The following is a 22,929-nucleotide window of genomic DNA, read 5'->3' as shown; positions in this document are numbered from 1 at the left end:
ATATGCATAATTTTACACTTGTTTATATTGAATTGCATTTGCCATTTTTCTGCCCATTCACTCAGTTTGGAGAGGTCTTTTTGGAGCTCTTCGCAATCCCTTTTTGTTTTAACAACCCTGAACAATTTAGTGTCATCAGCAAACTTGGCCACTTCACTGCTCACTCCTAATTCTAGGTCATTAATGAACAAGTTGAAAAGTACAGGTCCCAATACCGATCCTTGAGGGACTCCACTTTCTACAGCCCTCCATTGGGAGAACTGTCCGTTTATTCCTACTCTCTGCTTTCTGCTTCTTAACCAATTCCTTATCCACAAGAGGACCTCTCCTCTTATTCCATGACTGCTAAGCTTCCTCAGAAGTCTTTGGTGAGGTACCTTGTCAAACGCTTTTTGAAAGTCTAAGTACACTATGTCCACTGGATCACCTCTATCTATATGCTTGTTTACACTCTCAAAGAATTCTAATAGGTTACTGAGACAGGACTTTCCCTTGCAGAAGCCATGCTGGCTCTGCTTCAGCAAGGCTTGTTCTTCTATGTGCTTAGTTAATCTAGCTTTAATTATACTTTCTACCAGTTTTCCAGGGACAGAAGTTAAGCTAACTGGCCTGTAATTTCCGGGATCCCCTCTGGATCCCTTTTTGAAGATTGGCGTTACATTTGCCACTTTCCAGTCAGGCACGGAGGAGGACCCAAGGGACAAGTTACATATTTTAGTTAGCAGATCAGCAATTTCACATTTGAGTTCTTTGAGAACTCTCGGGTGGATGCCATCCGGGCCCGGTGATTTGTCAGTTTTTATATTGTCCATTAAGCTTAGAACTTCCTCTCTCGTTACCACTATTTGTCTCAGTTCCTCAGAATCCCTTCCTGCAAATGTTAGTTCAGGTTCAGGGATCTGCCCTATATCTTCCACTGTGAAGACAGATGCAAAGAATTCATTTAGCTTCTCTGCAATCTCCTTATCGTTCTTTAGTACACCTTTGACTCCCTTATCATCCAAGGGTCCAATCGTCTCCCTAGATGGTCTCCTGCTTTGAATGTATTTATAGAATTTTTTGTTGTTGGTTTTTATGTTCTTAGCAATGTGCTCCTCAAATTCTTTTTTAGCATCCCTTATTGTCTTCTTGCATTTCTTTTGCCAGAGTTTGTGTTCTTTTTTATTTTCTTCATTCGGACAAGACTTCCATTTTTTGAAGGAAGACTTTTTGCCTCTAAGAGCTTCCTTGACTTTGCTCGTTAACCATGCTGGCATCTTCTTGGCCCTGGTGGTACCTTTTCTGATCTGCGGTATGCACTACAGTTGAGCTTCTAATATAGTGTTTTTAAACAACTTCCAAGCATTTTCGAGTGATGTGACCCTCTGGACTTTCTTTTTCAGCTTTCTTTTTACCAATCCCCTCATTTTTGTGAAGTTTCCTCTTTTGAAGTCAAATGTGACCGTGTTGGATTTTCTTGGCAATTGGCCAGTTACATGTATGTTTAATTTAATAGCACTGTGGTCACTGCTCCCAATCGGTTCAACAACACTTACATCTCGCACCAGGTCCCGGTCCCCACTGAGGATTAAGTCCAGGGTTGCCGTCCCTCTGGTCGGTTCCATGACCAACTGGTCTAGGGAATAGTCATTTAGAATATCTAGAAACTTTGCTTCTTTGTCATGACTGGAACACATATGCAGCCAGTCTATGTCCGGGTAGTTGAAGTCACCCATTACTACCACATTTCCTAGTGTGGATGCTTCCTCAATTTCATATCTCATCTCAAGGTCTCCCTGAGCATTTTGATCAGGGGGACGATAGATCGTTCCCAGTATTAAGTCCCTCCTGGGGCATGGTATCACCACCCACAACGATTCTGTGGAGGAGTCTGCCTCTTTTGGGGTTTCGAGCTTGCTGGATTCAATGCCTTCTTTCACGTATAGAGCGACTCCGCCACCAATACGTCCTTCCCTGTCCTTCCGATATAGTTTATATCCAGGGATAACCGTATCCCACTGGTTTTCTCCATTCCACCAGGTCTCCGTTATGCTCACTATATCAATGCTCTCCTCTAAGACCAAGCACTCCAGTTCTCCCATCTTGGTTCGCAGGCTCCTAGCATTAGCGTACAGGCACTTGTAAGCAGTGTCTCTCTTCAAGTGTCTTTGGCACTTGTGGTTAGGCCTGTGGTAATTTTGCTCTTCTGAATTTATATGCTGTGACCCTGCTCTCACAATGCCTACTTCTAGGCCTACCCCTTTTAAAATTTCATCATTTCTTTGGTTTTTATCCCAGGGGGGAGGTTTATTCCGAACCGGACCTTTCTCAGCTCCTGTCGGGTTTCCCCCCTCAGTCAGTTTAAAAGCTGCTCTGCCACCTTTTTAATTTTAAGTGCCAGCAGTCTGGTTCCATTCTGGTTCAAGTGGAGCCCGTCCCTTTTGTACAGGCCCGGCTTGTCCCAAAATGTTCCCCAGTGCCTAACAAATCCAAACCCTTCCACCCGACACCATCGTCTCATCCACGCATTGAGACTGCGAAGCTGGGCCTGTCTGGCTGGTCCTGCGCGTGGAACTGGTAGCATTTCAGAGAAAGCCACCTTGGAGGTCCTGGCTTTCAGCATCCTACCTAGCAACCTAAATTTTGCTTCCAGAACCTCACGGCTGCATTTCCCCATGTCATCACAACCTTGGGTTGCTGCAGGTAATCCTTAAGGGTCTGCTGTGCTGCCCCATGAGTGTGGTGACTTGGTCACCTTCCTACCTTCCATGTTATCATCCATAGGCTCAGGCTGGACCCTGAACCAGGGGACATGACAAGCATCAGGAAATGAAGAGCAGATGATGGTTTCCTAACATATATGTGTTAACATATCCTCTCTCTTTCTTAGATACACAATGGAAGCCTTGTTGAAAGCTGAAATAAAGATGGGTGTACTTAATGAGGACAGTGATCAGTCTTCAGATAAAGACCAGGAAGGAGATGACTTAGCAGATGACTTCTTTAACTTTCTGCCACAGGGCAAGAAGTCAGCAGTGGACACTGCTGAGGAGGAACTGGTGAGGTACCTGAGGTCTCCCAGCAGGGAAGTGTCATCACTCCATGGCTTTCCACGTGTGCTGCGGTGTTTTTTGCAGCACAACACAGGCATGCCTTCAAGCGCCGCAGTAGAACGCCTGTTCAGTACTGGTGGCAACGTAATGACTGTAAAAAGACATTCCTTGTCTGACATTCTCTTTGAGCATCTTGTTCTTTTGAGACATAACAGAAATATATAAAAGCATTTCAAGTGTAAAATTTGATTTCAAGAGTTGGGGTATCTTCATTGCTTGGGGGGATGTGAGATTCTGTTATGCCATTATGTTAATCTTATGGATAAAATTTTTTATTCTACTACCCCCTGTGTGTGTGTGTGTTTATTTTTAATATTGTTTTAGGCTTCTTAGATGTGCAGCAGCCAAGGCCAGCACCTTGTAGGAGTTTTTTTAAAAAAGTAACTGAAATATAATTGTAGTGATTACTTTTGAGAAAAAGTAAAGTAATCAGTTACTTTCAGAGCAATTGCAATTGTAATGGTAATTACTACTTTTTTTGGCCAACTAATTGTAACTGTAATTTATTACTTTTTAAAAGTAATCTTCCAAGCTCTGCTATTGTGTACATCGTACAACTCCAGACTCTTAGTTCGTATATGTGCACTTCAACCTCTGGGCTTCCTGTCAGCTTTGACCCAGTTGTGTCATTAGTCACAGCTACTCGTACTTGTCCATTGTTCTTCCCCAGTAACTCAATGAGTGCCTTCTGACCTGGGGGTCTCATCTTCCAGCACTATCTTGTGTTGCATTTTGGATAGTGTATTCATAGGGTTTTCATGGTGAAAGGTATTCAGAAGTGGCTTACCATTGCCTTCCTCTGAGTCTGGATGTATCTTAGTCTGGTATCTCAGCTTTGACCATTCTGCCTTGGGTGCCCCTGCTAGGAGTCTAGCCTCTTGGTCTAGACTTCTGACGGCATTGCTCTCAGCTTCTTTGATACTCAAACCCCCTAGGTGTGCATCCTAGAGGGGGAGTTTCTGTTTACTGTCCATTATTTAGGAAAGAGCAATAAATACTTACCACCTTTGTAAACAAGCTACATCAACATGCTACCTGCAGGTTTTTGTCTTCTTTGGAGAACACAGAATTATACAAAGGTACAAAAGAATATATTCTTAACCAGACTCACAACAAACAATTGTTTTGCCCGGATGGATGTGTATTTTTATTGCTTTGTTGTTAACTTATCTGCCTTTTTTTATTGGATTGGATTGGATTTTCCATTGTAACCTGCTCTGGAATTGCATCTCTAATTAAGAGCAGTTTAAAAAGTTTTAAGCAGAACAAGCAAATAATTCTTGAGTCGCAAAGTAGTGTTTAATATAGATACACCAAATGTACAAACTTACCCAAAATGCCTAGCAGTGTCAATAGGCAATATATAATGACAGTTCACCAAATAATATAATAATATAATATCTACATGTAGAATCTAGCCATCCAGAAGGCAGATCCTAGAAATGCAGGAAGATGACCTTCTACAGTCTCATGAAGGTAGTTTGCCTACATGGGAAACATGCCTTCCAGCACTACCCAGTTTATCTTCCAGTAATTCTTCATCTAGTGCACAACCTACAATGAGACAGTTCCAACTGATGACTTTTATATTTTTCATCCATTCATTTCATCCTAGCATGTCTTTTTGAAACCTGAGACCTTTTTGCACTAGGTACAGTCTAGCGCAAAGCACAACCTCCATTAGGAAGTTGTCTTATACCAAGTTAGATCATTGGTCCATCCAGTTCAATATTGTCTGTCTATTCCAGGGGTGGGTTGCCTTTAGCCCTTAAGGGCCACATGCAGCAGTGGGTAGGAATTCGGCAGATGCATGCCAGTGATGTGGCCAGAGCTGAGGGTGGGTATTCCCTGGCCATGCATGCACACACACACACTTATGCACATTTAAGATCCTGGCTTTTAAAGGCCCTCTCTGCTATGGGAGACAAAGTCAGATTCCTCCCTACTTTGGCAAAAAGAAAAAAAGCAGCTATTTGGCAAGCTAGGAGGAGGAGTATGGTTTACATGGGGAAGAAAGCATAAGGGAATTACTTCTGTGCGTGCCTTTCTCCCCATCACAGTCACGTTCCCGCAGCCCACAAGGCAGCAAAATTCAGCAGCAGGCAGTGAGTGTATTTTACAGTGTGAAGAAGCTTGGACATCCATGGCAGGCCAGATGGATTGCCCACATAAGATCTACACTGACTCGCAGTGACGCTCCAGAGTTTTAGGGCTCATCCAAACGGAGCGGGATAATCCAGGTTTTCCATATCCGCTCTGTCATCCAAGAGTCCTCACTTGTCCCTTTTCCCGCTCTTTCCCGATATGCAAAGATAATTGCATTTTCCGCAGTTCTGCCAAAGCGGATTTAACCATGCGAAAAAGCGCTTTTGCGCGCAATGTCATCAGGACGACCGAAAAATAATGAGAACACAAAGCGGTCATGTCACACATTATACAGTCGTCTGGATGAGCCCTTAGACAGAGAGCTACCCAGAGATGCCAGGGACTAAAACTGAGACCTTCTGTATACTAAGCATATGCTCTACAACAGAGCTATGGCATAACACTGTTACAAATTTGCAGGTTGGCCTTTTCCATCATGCCCACAAACATTCTTTCTGTCTCTGCCACAACCATCCTCCCCTTTCTTCTTTTGTTTTTGCTTAAGTTCCAACCTGAAGAGAATTCTGGTGAACTCAACTGCTTACCTACTACTTTATATGGTAGCCACTTACACATCACCAAAAAAGAAGACACAGGTCTGCATAAAACATGTATATGCTACTGTGTATATATACAGACACACATTTTGAAATAATTACTATAATTTAAATACATCTTGCCATTATGGAAAAAACTAACCAGGTGACCTTTGTGTCTGCTCAGTTCTGTTGTCCAGATACTAACTGTTGAGGGGCAACTTCAAGGCCCCTGCTTGCCTTTCTTGTGGTTCTTTATCTTTAAACCAGACTTGGATGAGACAGCGCCCAACTTCCCCATGACATTTTTTCAATTGGTTCTCTTAAAGATATTACTGTAAACTGACTTCCGGGAAGGGTTGCTTTGCCTGTGCTGCCTCTGAGCCGAGCTCTTGTCTCAGAAGAAGCTTTTTCAGTTTTAAAATCAGTCAGAACGTCTTTTTTGACTGGTAAAGATTTTCTCCCGGTCAGGGAGAAACGTGAGATTAACCACAAAGCCTGTTTTTGTGGGGAGGACTGGATTTCATTTATTTATGAGAAAAGGTTCAAACTGCAATGTCGGACGGACTTTCATCAAGCTCTAGCTGATTATAGCGACACGTTTATCTTTTCTTCAAAGAAAAAACGGATTTTAACAGGCAAACAAGCATCCTTTCTATTTTCTTTTTTCACTTGGTTTAAATTGGTGCAGTTAAAAAAGAGATGTGTCAGTGAATCAACTGTGAAGAATTCCTAGGTGAGTTATGGCTTTTCTCATTCACTTACAAAATTAAGGAGGAAAGAAATCGAAAAAGCTTATCTTTGCTTTTATCGCAAAAAGCTGTCCTGGAGGTGCATTCTAAAGATACCAACGGAAGAGGGATTTCTATTTCGAGGAGGGGGAAAAAACTTTTTTTGGTCTATTTCATTTTGACGAATCTGCTTGTTCACGACGCCACTAATTGTCTTGATGTTGGGAACTAAGTTTGTTTTGTATTCCTGAATACATAGAGATAAGGCAGGCTGTACTGTCTACACTGATATCAGCAGCCTGGAATATTAACCCAATTGTGGCTGAAATAATTTTTGTTTCTGTGGTTTTAAGAATGGCAATCAGGAAAGTGATTGAGACCATGGAAGAAATTATGTTTCAGAAAATAATAGATGAGATTGAGATAACAAAACAAACCCTGAGACAGGGCAGACAGGAGATGAAAATTGAATTTAACAAAATGACACAGGAGCTTAAAGAAATAGGGGATTCTGTAAAAGAGGTGTTTGATGGGATTAGAGATGAAAAAAGAAAAATTAAAGGGAAGCCACAAGCCCTGGAGATTGGAACAAGTGTGAAATTGGAAAAAGATTTGGAGTTCATGGATCTTAGAAATAAAGTTTACTGTTTGGAATTCAAAGTTGTCTCTGAAGAAATTAATGAAGATTTTGGTGGTAAAGTTATCAATGCCTTGGATAATTTTCTGGACTGGAATGATGTGATGGAGTTTGACATTGAAAAAAATCTATGGAGTTGGCTACAGATATGTGACAGTGGAGAAACTCTTAAGAGATGAACCAGTGCATTTTGTAAAAAAGAAGAACAGAGATATGACTTTGCAGCAATATTTCAGTAACATATTCAGAATTCTTGACTGGAATGATGTGATGGGGCTTGTCATAGAAAAAATCTATGGAATTAACTACAAATATATGACAGAGCAGAGATGTACCCAGAACAGAGATGTGGCTTTACAACAATATTTCAGTAAGATATTCAGAATTGATGGCAAGGACATATTTGTGATGGGGGAAATTCCCATCAGACTCTTGTTATATGACTATGGCTATGACAGCAAGATCATCATAAGATACTGATAATGGATGAATGGATACTGAAACCACTGGACTTAACATAATGGATGAATGGATACTGAAACCACTGGATTTAACAGGACTATTGAAGATGGAAGATGGAATTAATATTGAAAATGGGAGAATGGTTATGGAAATTATTGGACTTAACAGATTTGACGAGATGGATTAATCGATATGTTTATTTGGACTATGGTTATGACAACAAGATTATTATGGGATACTGATAATGGTAGAATGGCTACTGAAATTACTGGACTTAACAGGACTATTGAAGATGGAAGATGGAATTAATATAGATAATGGAAGAATGGTTATTGAAATTATTGGGCCTAACAGATTTGAATCAGATGGATTAAACGACATGTTTATTTGGAGAAAAATTGAAAGATATATCTCTCAAGGAATTGAAACCTCTCTTTGACTTTTTGTAGAAAGAATAAAATGTTTATGAGATTTGATGATTAATTAAGATAACTACTGGAGGAAAGTGATTCTATAATATAATTTTAGAGATAGGATTGTTATATATTGTAGACTTATAATTGATCTGCAACAAATCGGAAGTCAACATTTTATTTTGTTGTTTGATTGTTTTTGTTTTGTTTTGTTTTTTGTTTTTGAAAATTTGAATAAAAATTAATGAAAAAAAAGATATTACTGTAAACTTTGGATTCCCATCCCAAGATCATGTAAGATCAGTAGATAATATACTTAAGGTTCTTACATTATAGAGAGGTACATCAGCCTTGGTATCTCCAGTCTTGTACTACTATAGAATTACTGTTGTTGATTCTGTTTGCCTTGTCAGTCTTTCTCTGCCCATCACTAGATTTACATAGAAATATGATCCTGTTTATTCCAACAGTATTTCCAGAAAGGTTAAAAAAAAATGCTGGAGATGTTTTTGGTTCCATTAGCAGTAATAAAATGATCTCATCACTCTAATCTGAATTGGCCATTGTTTGCTTATAACAGAGAACAGTCAAACAGAATGAAAGCTCAGTTATCCTGATTCTAATGTTTGGCCTCTCTTTTTCCATACAGATCTAGCATGAAGTTGTTTTATAAATGGAATTTTGCCTTGTGAACTGCTCTGTCCATAAAGTGAGGTATAAGTATAAACAATAATTATTAATAATGCTGTTCAAAGCACAGAAGATATACAGCCGGGTGCACTGATGATATAACACCAATCCTGGCACAGCTGCACTGGCTACCTATAAGTTTCCAAACCCAATTTACAGTGCTGGTTTTGACCTATAAAGTCCTATACATCTCAGGCCCCCAAAATCTTTTGGAGTGCTTCTCCTGACATGAAACTACCTGGACTCTTTGATCTTCATCTGAGGCCTTTCTCCAAGAGCCCCCTCAGAGGAAGGTTTGGCAGGCTGTGACAAGGAAGAGGGATTTTTCAGTTGTGGCTCCCCACCTGTGGAATGCTCTCCCCAGTGAGATTCTCCTGGCACCATCATTAGCATCCTTTTGGCTCCAGGTAAAAACTTGTATCTTCTCCCAGGCATTTGTCAGAACAGGATGATTTTGCCACTGACATTTTTGCTGCTCTTTGTCTTACAGGCTATTGTATGGCTTTTATTGTAATGCTTTGTTATTCCCTCTTTTTTATGTTATACCATGCTTTATGTTTTTAAATATTGTACATCACTTATAGACTCCTTATATGTCAAGCTACTCATACATTGTATAAATGATTGAATGAATGAATGAATAAATAAATAGTCAAGACTTCTTTCATGAATAAGATTCTACTCTGCAACCATCTTGGGTGATCCTAGGGAAAGGATAGGGTGACCAGGTAAGTAGTCTGATGCAGACCTTTAATAGCTGTGCAGTAGAGGGAATTTCAGCAGGTACAACTTGTACAACAAGCTACACCTGCTGAAATCCCCATTTCTATACAACTATTCAAAGTGCTCGAGCCTTGTCCTTTTCATCACTTGGCCAGCTTAGGAAAGGATGTGATCAACAATTCAGCTGTGGTCTGGGATCTTCTGCGTCTTTTTCTCCCTTCTTCTTAACTTTAAAAAAATATATACTTTATTTACATGGCAATTGGGTGCATTGCGAAGGGCACAGAGACAACTGCACATATAAATAGCATACATACAAATTTGTGTCATGAGCCTGTACCCCAAGTCCTTTAAGTACCTAGCAGCATCCCAGGTCATCAGTTCATGTGATGTGAATTATAGGGTATATATACAAAACTGCAAACATTATGATTAATTTAACTGCCATGGCTTCCTCCAAAGAATCCTGGGGATTGTAAGGGAGAGGAATTATGGGGAGGGAAGAGATGTCAAGCCACCCTCACAAAATTTCAGTTTCCAGAATGCATAAAACTTTCATAACACTACAGTTCTCAGAGTACCCTGGATAAAAGGAATGAGTATTAAACCAGTTTGGGGCTGCAGTCTATTGCTGGGATCAAGTCCCACTGAACTCAGAGAGGCTTACTTCTGAGTAGACATGTATAGGATTGTGCTGTAAATCTGTAAAATGTCGATGCAGCATTATAAGGCAGGGAGATGTGCAACGTCAAGAGTCATGGATATGTGCCAGGTAAGTGTGTATAGGACTGCAGCCTTAAAGTGTTATGGCAGTGTGGTGTAGTGGTTAGAGTGTTGGACTAGGACCTGAGAGACCGGGATTCCAGTCCTCACTCAGCCATGAAGCTTACGAGGTGACCTTGGACCAGTCGCTGTCTCTTAGCTTGACTGAGAAGAATTGAGCCAGGTACTAATATAAAGTCAAGGCAGATAATGGAGCCTTAGTGCAATGCACTTTCAACAGCCGACCTTTTACAGAAAGAAGACCGTGTAAACATCCTGTAAACATCAGGCCTCTGAAGCCATTGCCATTTATCTGGAATCCCAACATTTGCAAGTCCTCAAGTTATTCTAATATTGTGTACCACAATGGCATACATTCCAGCATGGGGCAACTGACACATTATATTATTTATGACATCAAACAAAGCTGCATCCTTGCCCTAACATTTCTAAGAATATTTGACACAGTTGTAATTACTGGGACAGGAGAATCCATGCTAAATAGTTCAACGATGGCTGTGTTGGTCTGTTCTGACTTATAACTCCAAGAAAATGAATGTAATTGGCAGCTCTTTAGAGAACCAGTGCAAGTCTATGCTCTACTCCTTACTTCAAAGCTAAGTGAAACTCAAGATCAGTTCCTTTTTCTATTTGAAAGACCTATTAAGGAGAAAGAGTTGTTCAGAAGATTGCAATATGTCTTGCATAATCAAAGCATTATACATGTATGACATGACAAGTTCAAGTACTTTTAGGTCCATGGATTTCAATAGGAAACAGTTAAACACATGCTTAACTCTCCCACTGGAAATCAATGGAATGTTAAAGTGTTCAATTTTGGCTGGATCATGACCAAAGTACTGATTTATCAGTAGTCTCTCCTATTACTGAGAATGTTGAGTTTCCAGCCCAGTATTTGGGCCTTATGATCAGATTTTTTTTTAAAAAAAATAGATTTATGGCCAAAAGCCTCCCTGGGCATTCAGCCATATTACCCTTGCCTACAGGAAGCAATAAATCATAGACAAATGTTGTACAGTGGTAATGTTCTTTTATGGAACATCATGATCACTAATGTCACTCACAAATGTGATTGATCTAGCTGTCTCTTAGATTGTTTTAAAAAGTTATATATTTTTAATTTTAATAGAAACTTGTAAAATTTATATCAAAACCAAAATGATTGTTTGAAGCAGTTTCATAGGCGGCCTACACACCATACATTTAAAACACAGTTAAAGGTTCCTCCCAAAGAAACCTGGGAATTACTCCTCATTAAGCTACAATTCCCAGTATCCTTAACAAACTATGGTTCCCAGGATTCTTTGGGGGAAGTCATGTGCTTTAAATATATGGCTTGTACACAGCCAGATGCATGTTTTTATCCTAATTTAATTTTTATTCCAACTTATGGAGAGCTCCCCACTGCCACTCTTCAACATTGACCATTCCATTTCAGCTTTCTGTTGAAAAGTTCCTCTCTGTTACAGAATTTGACTTGTTTTTCTTAAACATTAAGTCATATTTTGGCCTGATCAAGCTGTTACTATAACCAGGCATCTCTACCCATGGAAGTTTCTATATATGAAGCTAGTGTCTTCATAAATCTGTTCTATAGACTGACCAAAATTCTGATATTCAGCAGCTCAGCTACTTTAGTTTGTGATATTTTTGGTCCATATCTGGCATCACATGACCTGCATCATGGTTGCCTTTAATGAATCCAAGACAGTTATGGAGTAAGTACAGCAACTCAAGTGTACAGCATGGTTTACATAAAAGAGATAAATGTAATATATATTCGACCACCTTAAGCAACTGCTTAAGTTGTAATATTCTGTGCACTACAATAATATGGTGGATTTTTTAACACAACTAACCATAATAGTCTGGCACCTAGACCCTCTAGAAACAAAGAAATGGTTTGAGCAGGCTACCATATTTATGTACTATATTTGTATCCGACCTGTTTTCCAATGAGTGGCAGAATGAAGGAAACATGGGGTTCCTTTCAGGGTAGTGGCTGAGCCCAGATCTGCTTAGCTGTAGAGGTGGAACTGCATCAGGACCCTTTCATTCTACAGCAGGAGTGGCTAATCTATGGCCCTGCAGGAAAGTGGGACTGGCTGGGCCCTCATAAAAGAAATCTAGTAACAGAGAGTGAGGGAAAGAAAAGGAAAGGCATGAAGGAGCAAAGGAGATGAAACCCTTCCAGGCCTCCATCCCATAATGTCCAAGGGTGGCCCTTTTCAAAGTATCCAGTGTGGTGCCATCCAGATGTTGCTGGATTCCAGCTCCCATCACCCTTAGTTAGCATGGTCAAGGGTGATGGGAGTTGTAGTCCAGCAACATTGGGGGCCCACAGGTTAGTCATCCCTGTTTTATAGCAATAGTATTGATTCGTTTATCATCCAAACCCTAATCCAGAGCTCAGATGCATTCCTATATTTGCATTAATGGACTTGTGAAACTTCCCCTTCAATAGAAAAGGTCACACCATTTGTGCACTGAATAAGCAAGTTCTTGCAGGTGAGACAGCTTCAACATCAGCAAATAATACCTTGAGTCAGCCACATTGACATCTAGTACACTTTATCCTTCAGGCTCCCTACACTATAGCTTTTACCAGGGATAGCCAGCATGGTGCCCTCCAGATGTTGATGGACTACAACTTCCATCATCCCAAACTGTTAGGTATGCTGGGTAGGGCTGATGCGAGTTGTAGTCCAACATCATCTGAAGAGCACCATGTTGGCTATTCCAAATCGAGCCAGTCTTGGATATCAACCATGGAGACCTAGTTGAACCTTGTTTCCAGTCCTACTCTATGTTTTTTTCTTTCTTTCCTCCACTCTTTGATACTGAAATTACTTTGCCAGGTCCCAGCCAGTTCCACTTTCTGCCCCCCCACCCTCTCTCTCTCCCCCCCCACCTTATCAGCCCCTTTCAGGGCAGACTGACAAAATAATGTTTTAGCCTTAGCCATGCCATTTTGCCAACTCGTAGATTAAATTACTTGTGGCAGGCAGTGTCTTATATACACCAGAATGACTCTAGGGTGAGCTAGTATGTGGCCCTTAGGAGGTTGGCAACAATGAAATCGGCCATTGGGGTCACACAGGTTCCCCATCCCTGGGCCAGAGCAACCTGGACCCCAATGAATGATTCAGGAAAAGTGATAGCCAATTTGGGGGGGAGGGAGAGAGAGACACACACACACACATCTGTGTGTCATTTTTAAGAGATGAAACTTCATTGGATGCTGGCTTACATGAACACACACAAAAACTTGAGATTATTATGATGTGCACATACGGTTCTAGTTATTGGCATGGGCCCCTTGGCAAGGTGGATTTTTGTAACACACACTCTGCCTCTATAAGGAGACACCATTATCTCTTTAGTGGTCTCTATATAGACTATTATCTTTATGTAGCAGAACTCGGGTGTTCAAGTGTGAGCAGCAGAAGACACCTCTTAGTTCTGCGGTATAGAGCAGCAGCTCTCTGAAAGGGTGTAAACACTTTGGAACTGCACCTTCTCAATATGTTGAGAATGTTATTATAATTTGCACCTTTCAATTCCTCCTTCTACAGGTGTCAATTCTTTAATAAGCTCCCTGGTTCTTCTGGAGCACAGTGTCTTGTCTGTGGTTATCTGTGTCTTTGTATGTCTGTTTTTATAAGGCTTAGGATCAGGAACTTCAACCCGTACACATGCTCTCAACCTTACAGTTCCAACAAGCAGCAGCCAATTTGCAACTGGCAGTTTCTAACCATATACCAATCTGATGCCCAGGGTTAAATGTTCTGTCAGTCCAAATGATCAAATGCCCTTTAATGTGTGCTCTTTCTTTTGCTGCTCTTATGGCGAACAACCTGTGTGGAGAAGGATTAAAGGAACCAACACCAGGAGGGGAACCCTGAAGTTCATGCTCAAAAATCCTTCTTTTCATTCAGGTCTTATTTCTTTATAAACATTATTAAGTACTAGTATGATGCTCACTAAATGGTAGGATGTACATTGAAATATGAACTAGGGACAAATAGGTCTTTTCAATAACACACACAGGAGGAGAGGAATGTTTCCTCTGAGCCTGGAGAGAGTAATCTTACCCCCACAGCATATTTATCATATCTCATTTGTCTACCAAGGCAATGACTAGGCTGATCAGACGTTTTAAAATCTGCTGCATGGCCCGGCTTGCCATTCAGAACTTCTAATTTTCAAGGGTACAAATAGAAAAAAGCACAAAGGAAGTGGATTAGTTGCCTGCTGATGTCAGAGTGGCCTTTAATTGTGCATTTGAGATAGGCTTTTTACTTACTGCTTCTGAAAAGTGGGGTGGAATGGTCCTAGGATTCTCTTTCAGGTAAAGGGTTACAGGTTGCTCAAGCACAGTCCATCACCTCTCCACACACACACCCATTTTTTAATGAACTCTGCTGCCAGTACAAGTGAAGTGGTTCAGAAGGAGAAGGGAAAACTCACAGATGTGTATCATCATAATAACGTTCTACATATCTCTCATACCTACAAGAATCCCAAACTTCACTAAAATTATGTTAAGAGCATAAGAATAGCCCTGCTGAATCTGAACAAAGGCCCATCTAGTCCAACATCCTGTTCTCACAGTGGCCAACCAGATGCTCATGGGAAACTCACAAGCAGAACTTGAGTGCAACAGCACTTTCTCCACTTGTGATTCCCAGCAGCTGATGTTCACAGGCATACTGCCCCAGAAAGCAGAGACAGAACACAGTCATCATGGCTAGCAGCAAGCAGAACCTGAGTGCAACCCTCATCTTTAACAATTTCAAGTGTTCCTTAACCTGCTCTGATTGAAATAATAAAGCATGTGGTTTACTTACAAAATGTTTGGATGTTATTTGTTCATTGCTTTTTAGGCTATGATCCTATACACACTTACCTTGGAGTAAGTCTCTTTGAACTCAGTGGTACTTACCTCTGAGTAGACATGCATAGTATTTATCTTCCCTAAATGTATTTCGTAAAGCCTTAAAGACCTGGCTCTTTCAACAGGCCTTTGGGATCTCCGGGGAGGGTTAATTACTGTGACTGAAATGCCTCCTACCCTGTTTTAATATTGTTGCTGCTGTATTATTCTCATACTGTTTTTTATTGTATTATTGTATTTTATCTCATTGTGTTTTAACTGTTTTGTACGTCGCCTAGAGTGGCCTTTGGCCAGATAGGCGACACAGAAATTAAATTTATTATTATTATTATTATTATTATTATTTGGCTGTCAGTAACCATACAGACTCTCAAGATCTGGTTGTACCTATTCTATAGCTTTGAAAATATGTTTTAAATGATGTCTTGCAAAATCAATACCTTTCCTCATCATCTTTTCGTCTTTGCAAAATCCACTAGCTTCAATAGTTATTGGAAATGAAAAACAATTAGGGAATAGAAGGGCTGTCACACATCAGGTTTGCTGTTATGTTTTTCAAAGGACATTTTCAGTGGTGATTACATTTGTTCTATTACACTAAAATGCACAGTACACAAAAAGAGGAAGTGTGCCGAGCCTGCAGATCAGCAGAAGCAGGACAAGGAAAATGCTGAAGTGCAGAATACTTAAATGACTAGTCATTTCCTGCTTTATGCAACCCCCAGAATTTTCAGTAGGGAAACATTATAGTCTTATCTAAAGATACGTGCTTGGAGGTACAAACCCAGATGGTCAAAAAGGTGCACAATGGCTTGGTGTCATGCATTTGTTTTCATTCAACAGAACATGTTCTCACAAGTATCCACCTACGTGAAAATACAGCATTAGATTTTTGCCAAATAAGATTCAGTATTTGCCTTTGGAAATATTACTGTAAACTTTAGGGGAGAGAAGAGGCTGATAAAGCATTTTGGGCATGAACAAGGTAAGTCACAACAACAATTTATATAAAGCTTAATTAGGGTTGCCAGGTCAGAAGCATCCCAAACCCTGAGATTTTGGGGGCGGACCAGAGTGATGTCATGGGGCGGGTCCAAGTGATGTCACAGGGTGAGTCCAAGTGACGTCATGGGGCAGGTCCAAGTGATGTCATTAAGCATGATACATTAAGTATCAACCACAGTTGATTGGCGCATACAATTCATACAAAAACATTTATCTGATTGGAAATTAAGATAGAAATTTTAGCTAAAAGATGGAGCCTGGATAGGGAACATTTAATCTAGCCAATTTGATTCTGGTAAAAAGGGTTCAAGTGCCCTCAGGCCAGGCCAGGCCAGTCACCAGAAGGCCATTGTAGGAAGAAAGGAGCCTAGTGTTGTGGAGTTGTTAGATGGGAGCACTCAAGAGTAAAGATGGATGCCCCCAAAGAGCTGCAATTCTAAACACACTAAGGACTAAGTCCCATAAAACACAATAGGACTTACTTCTCAGTAGATATGGTTTGGATTGCGGTGTTGGTAAAGCTTGACTAGGGATCCTCTGCAAAGATAACCATATCCAAGTAGGGTTGGCAACCCCCTGCCTGGAATGCCCTGCCCCTACCTTTTAACATCCAAATTTGTTTACAGATTTGACCCTTCACTTCAGAAAGAGGTCTGAGTAATGAGTAAGAAGATTCTCTACCCTTTTCTGTCTCCCCTGTGGGCTGCTATAAACTCACTTCATCAGCCTACCCAGTTCCAGTGAATATAATTGACAGAGAGAAAGCACACATGATTTGGTCTACCTTCATAGGCAGCAGCTTGGGAACAACAACAATTGCAGCCACGCTGCCCAGTATGTGAATTCTCTTTTACCACTATTGGACAAGAAATAAACAACAAGGTGCATCATCAGTGGGTTTAAGAAGGTTGAGTGGAGCGCATGGAACCACTGTTGTTGCTTCTATGGATGAAAGGGAGTAAGGATAAAGGTAAATGAAATACAAATAGAAAAAGAAAATACAGTGATGATTTCTTAAATGCAACATCATACCAACCACAACAAGTTTCCTATGAGTAAGGCAGAAAATTAAGCATCCCACAACCAGTCAGGATTCCTAACCAAAAACCAAAAATATGAAAAATGAAGAAATATTTGTATAAGCATGACTATCAAATATGTTTATTATTTACACAACCTGTAAAGATATTTATAGTGCAATCCTATGTTTATTTATTCAGAAGCAAGTCCCAATGTATTCAGTGGGACTTACTCAAACAGGGACAGAACTGCAACCTCAAGTGATAAGCAACTTCATTCACGCAACCTGAAATTCAGAATCATGCCACTTTAAGCTGTTTTGCAAGTGTTTATACTTGTTTTTATGGTTATTGGATTTTAAAGGGATTTATTTCTTATTGTGAGTTGCCTTGGTTTCCAGACTGTAACCCTACCTCACAGGGTTGTTGGAAAGATTCCCATATGCACACACACTGGATATGTAAGAATACATACACGCCATATAATAGCTTCTTGTCAAAACCAGTTGATCATTGCAGAACATTAAAAAAAATCAGTATTAGTTTCCTACATAATAACAACAGTGATACCTAAGTAAACCCTGCCTAATTGCTTTAAAAATAGGATTGGAGTGGGAGAGAAAGATACACAACACAAACACAATTCTTTCCTATGTTCACTCAAAAGTCCCATCAATTTACAGCACAATCCTAACCATGTCAACTCAAAAGGAAGTCCTATTGAATTCAATGGGGTTTTCTCTGGGCATGTTTACTCTGGAAAAGCAAGTACTGCAGTAAAGCTTCATATTGGGAAGTTTGCAAAACACTGCCCTCTTCAAAATTTAAACCTGTCTGACTCCTACACACAAGAGAGAAAAAGACTGAAAGTGTACTTATTCAATCTGTGAGACGTTCAGAAAAGTAGGAAAAGGCACGCTTTCTGAGCCTTGGGCCAGTTACTGCCTCTCAGCCTCAGAGGGAGGCAATGGTAAGCCCGCTCTGAATATGCTTACCATGAAAACCCTGTTCATAGGGTCTCCATAAGTCAGAATCAACTTGAAGGCAACAATTCAATTTGACTCTATCGGGTTTTGGCTCTTTAATTCCTTGTCAATCACAACCCTGACTTCTTATTGGCTAAAAACCTGAAAGGGAAGGGATTAGAGCAGAACTTAGAGCAACTAAGAAGCTGTGGGGGGCTGCTGGGGTTTTGGTGTATATCTCTGGAATCAGACCACCTAGAAACTTTTTAATGAAAGCTGAAAGTCTGGAGACCCCCAAAAACCAACATCTCCGGCTGAAAAACAGATCTGGTAACCCTAAGCTTAATGCCAAATTATTATTAGTAGTAGTTGTGAAAGATTGTTCCCCTGGGGTCTCTTAACCTCAGCACCCCAAGGGTGTTCTTTGCTTCTGAGAACAGTCCCAATTCCCTTGGGCCACTGCTTCCCAGGCAAACTCTCCCTCTTCCAGGATTAGTTTTAAGGTAGAACTGCCACCACCCCTTTTTTTAGCTCCCGACTCTGAGGAAGGGGACCTCAGAGTGCTAATTGAGATCCTAGAGCATCAACCCACATTAACCAATGGTAGTCAGTAGAGTCCAGTAATTAAGGATTGAATTTAGAGTCATTAGTCCCAAGCAATACATACCATTAATAAAAGGGTAGTTTATTTAAAAGAAAAGAAAGGTACATACAAAAAGAGAGCAGCATCTGTTTCCTTAAAAGCTAATTGTCCTCAACCGGGCTAACAAGAGATATGTTGGTATAACAATAATGAGATATTCAAACAGACAAAGAAAATAACAAAACCTAAAACCTATCTATACTCACTTCAGTAAATGCTTGGTTCCCAAATGCAAGTCAGGCAGGTCAAAATAGTTGGAATAAGAGGATGAGAACAGGAATGGGAACAAGTAACTGAAGGATCACCCTTTTTTATGGGGTTTAGCTAGGCAACAGGGAGAGAGCCAATTAGCCATCCTAGGTGCCCCTTCCGTGATCACCTCCTTTGAAGATAAGAGGCGCTACCAGTCCCACCCAGGGGTCCTGATCTGCAATACCACTCTCCCTGACTTTGATCTCAGGAAGCAGATAAGAGATAACAGATAAGGTTCAGTTGCATCTTCTTGACATTTGCAAGTTGCCTGTCTAGCACTGAAGCCTTGGACTTCTCCAGCAGAGTATCCCAGGAATCAACAAGCTCCCAGAATTCCCTCTGGTTGAACCATTTTAGCTTGACCAACTTAGCTCAAAGTTAGCTATTCTTGACAGTAGCAGCAGCAGCAGCAGCATTAATAATAATCTATATGTCACTTAATGCCAAATTAAGTGTCTAAGCAGCTTACAAAATACAAAAACCGGCTTCACAAACAATAAAATCCATAATTAGAATCCATAATAAAATAATCCCGTTATAACATTAAAATGTAAGCATTCATAAAATATAGAAGTACCTTGACTTTAACGTGGGAGAACTAAACATGAACTTCTGTTATTTTGTCTGGATGATGCCTAGTGTTTCTGGAAAGATGCTATCTAATTGGGATTTACCATATAATTTACTGTTAAGTATATTGGAATCAGTACCCTTCATGACCCTTCCCTGGGTCATGTACCCAGTGCACCTTCATGACTCATCAGATTTTAGTTAACTTACAATTTTCTTTTTAGCCTGCTTGATGCTATATTGTTACTATTTCCTATATGGTGCACTTTATTTCAGAAAGTGAAATATATATAATCCACTGATGTGTCAAGTTGTTTAAGCTTCCTAACTGGGAGTAGGTTTAATAAGCAAACACTGATTTTTCATTTACCCACAAAAATTCATTTAAATTAATGCACATTTTAAATGGGTTCCCTTGTCTAAAAATAGCTGACACTTGGCAAAAAGCAGATCAGTCTCACTGAAGTGGAGATGAAGTGGCAGGCTTACGTGAAGAATGTGCTAAATATGGGTGTCACCTAGAGATACCAAAGCAAAATGTTACCCCCAAGGCTTGGAGCATAAAGTGACCAAGAAATTGCAGACAGTTGTTAGCATCTATTGATGAGGAGGGTTTTCTCTACCTACAGCACCTGGCTAGATCAATTGATTTGGCTTTCAGTGCCAAAAGGGAAATAGGTCAGCTGTTTCAACAATACTGTGTACAAAGTGTACTGTGTACAGCTGTGTATACAAAACTGTGAACAATTTCTTCTGTTTCTTTTTCCAGTTTCTGATCATATAAGGTCACAATGTTGTATACAAATAATCATTTCTGTAGCACATTGAAACTAAACCATGACCCAAAACAGATTTACCTAAAGTAGCTCCCATAATTAAATGTATGAGATGTGGTGTATATTAGCTTTCACCTACCTGGTTCCTTCCAGCATATCACTTGATATTACATCCAAATGGAGAAGCATAGATTGTTTTGCCCTCACAAAACACAGTTGCTATCCAGTTTTAAACTATGGCTTCTTATTGGCTCACTAATTGTGGTTTGTTAGGGTGAAAGAAACCATGATCCTGTTCTGACATAATGCTAAACTATTTTCTTCCTGGTTTGTTTACCTGCTCATGCCAGGGCATGCAGGAAGCAGGATCAATTGGGCTGCATACGCTTGCATGTGGTTTGTGCACAGTGTGGTTTATTAAGTCAGTGTGCAAACATGACTATTGTCTTCTTGTGGACATAAACTAGCTTCTCCCACTATACTGGTACAAACCACAAATTCAGATTTTAAAGGTTATACCACCAGCACTCCAAATTAAGCCAATTTCCCTTATATTTTGAACCACCCCATAATTGCACATGAGAGCTACTATACATTATCGCTGAAAGGTGAAAAGATTTAACAGTGACACTTTATATCACCTGGACCTATCTCTGGTTCCATATAAGGTTGCAGATCTACCTATGGGTATTGGTCCACTGTCACTTCTGACCCCCATTGTTTGTTGTTATGTGCCTCCAAGTCGACTATGACTTATGGCGACCCTATGAATCAGCGACCTCTAACAGCAACTGTCATGAACCACCCTGTTCAGATCTTGTAAATTCAGGTCTGTGGCTTCCTTTATTTATGGAATCAATCCATCTCTTGTTTGGCCTTCCTCTTTCTCTACTCCCTTCAGTTTTCCCCAGCATTATGGTCTTTTCTAGTGAATCATGTGTTCTCATGATGTGTCCAAAATATAACCCCAGTTTCATCATTTTAGCTTCTAGTGATAGTTCTGGTTTAATTTGTTCTAATACCCAGTTATTTGTCTTTTTCGCAGTCCATGGTATGAGCAAAGCTCTCCTCCAACACCACATTTCAAATGAGTTTATTTTTCTCTTATCCGCTTTTTTCACTGTGCAACTTTCACATCCATACATAGATATTGGGAATACCATGGTCTGAATGATCCTGACTTTAGTGTTCAGTGATACACCTTTGCCTTTGAGGACCTTTTCTAGTTCTCTCATGGCTGCCCTCCCCAGTCCTAGCCTTCTTCTGATTTCAAGACTATTGTCTCCGTTTTGGTTAATGACTGTGCCAAGGTACAGATAATCCTTGACAAGTTCAATGTCCTCATTGTCAACTGTGAAGTTACACAAATCTTCTGTTGTCATCACTTTAGTCTTTTTGATGTTCAGCTGTAGTCTTGCTTTTGTGCTTTCCTCTTTAACTTTAATCGGCATTCCTTTTAAATCATTACTGGTTTCTGCTAGTACAGTAGTATGGTATCGTCTGCATATCTTAAATTATTGATATTTCTCCCTCCAGTTTTCACACCTCCTTCATTTGGTCCAATCCTGCTTTCCATATGATATGTTCTGCATATAGATTAAATAAATAGGGTGATAAAATACACCCCTGTCGCACACCCTTTCCGATTGGGAACCTATCGGTTTCTCCATATTCTGTCCTTACAGTAGCCTCTTCTCCAGAGTATAGGTTGTGCATCAGGACAATCAGATGCTGTGGCACCCCCATTTCTTTTAAAGCATTCCATAGTTTTTCATGATCTACACAGTCAAAGGCTTTGCTGTAATCTATAAAGTACAGGGTCATTTTCTTCTGAAATTCCTTGGTCCGTTCCATTATCCAACGTATGTTTGTGATATGATCTCTGGTGCCTCTTCCCTTTCTAAATCCTAACATTTGGACAGATTCAGTCTCAGTAGCTTGTAGCAACTCTATTGGTATGCCATCTATTCCTGGTGATTTGTTTCTTCCAAGTATTTTAAGGGCAGCTTTCACCTCACATTCTAAAATTTCTGGTTCTTCATCATACGGTTCCTCCATGAATAAATCTGTCATCCTGGCATCTCTTTTATAGAGTTCTTCAGTGTATTGCTTCCATCTTCATTTTATTTCATCTTGGTCAGTCAGTGTGTTCCCCTGTGGATTATTCAATATCCCTACTTGTGGTTTAAATTTCCCTTTCATTTCTCTAATCTTTTGGAACAGGGCTCTTGTTCTACCCTTTTTGTTGTCCTCTTCTATTTCTATATAGTGATATTGTAATAGTTCTCTTTGTCCCTATGTACTAGTCACTGTATTGTTGCATTTAGGGTTCTGACTATGTTTCTGTCTCCTTTTGCTTTTGCTTTCCTTCTCTCTTTAAACCATTTTAAGAGTTTCTTCAGTCATCCATTGAGGTCTTTCTCTCTTTTTAACTAGAAGTATTGTCTTTTTGCATTCTTCCCTGATAATGTCTCTGACTTCAGTCCATAGTTCTTCTGGTTCTCTGTCAACTAAGTTTAAAGCCTCAAACTTGTTCCTTATCTGATCTTTATATGCTTCTGGGATGTTATTTAAATTGTATTTTGGCATT

Source organism: Rhineura floridana, chromosome 1 (genome assembly GCF_030035675.1).
Source record: "Rhineura floridana isolate rRhiFlo1 chromosome 1, rRhiFlo1.hap2, whole genome shotgun sequence".
Classification (NCBI taxonomy): domain Eukaryota; kingdom Metazoa; phylum Chordata; class Lepidosauria; order Squamata; family Rhineuridae; genus Rhineura; species Rhineura floridana.
This window is presented reverse-complemented; position numbering follows the sequence as displayed.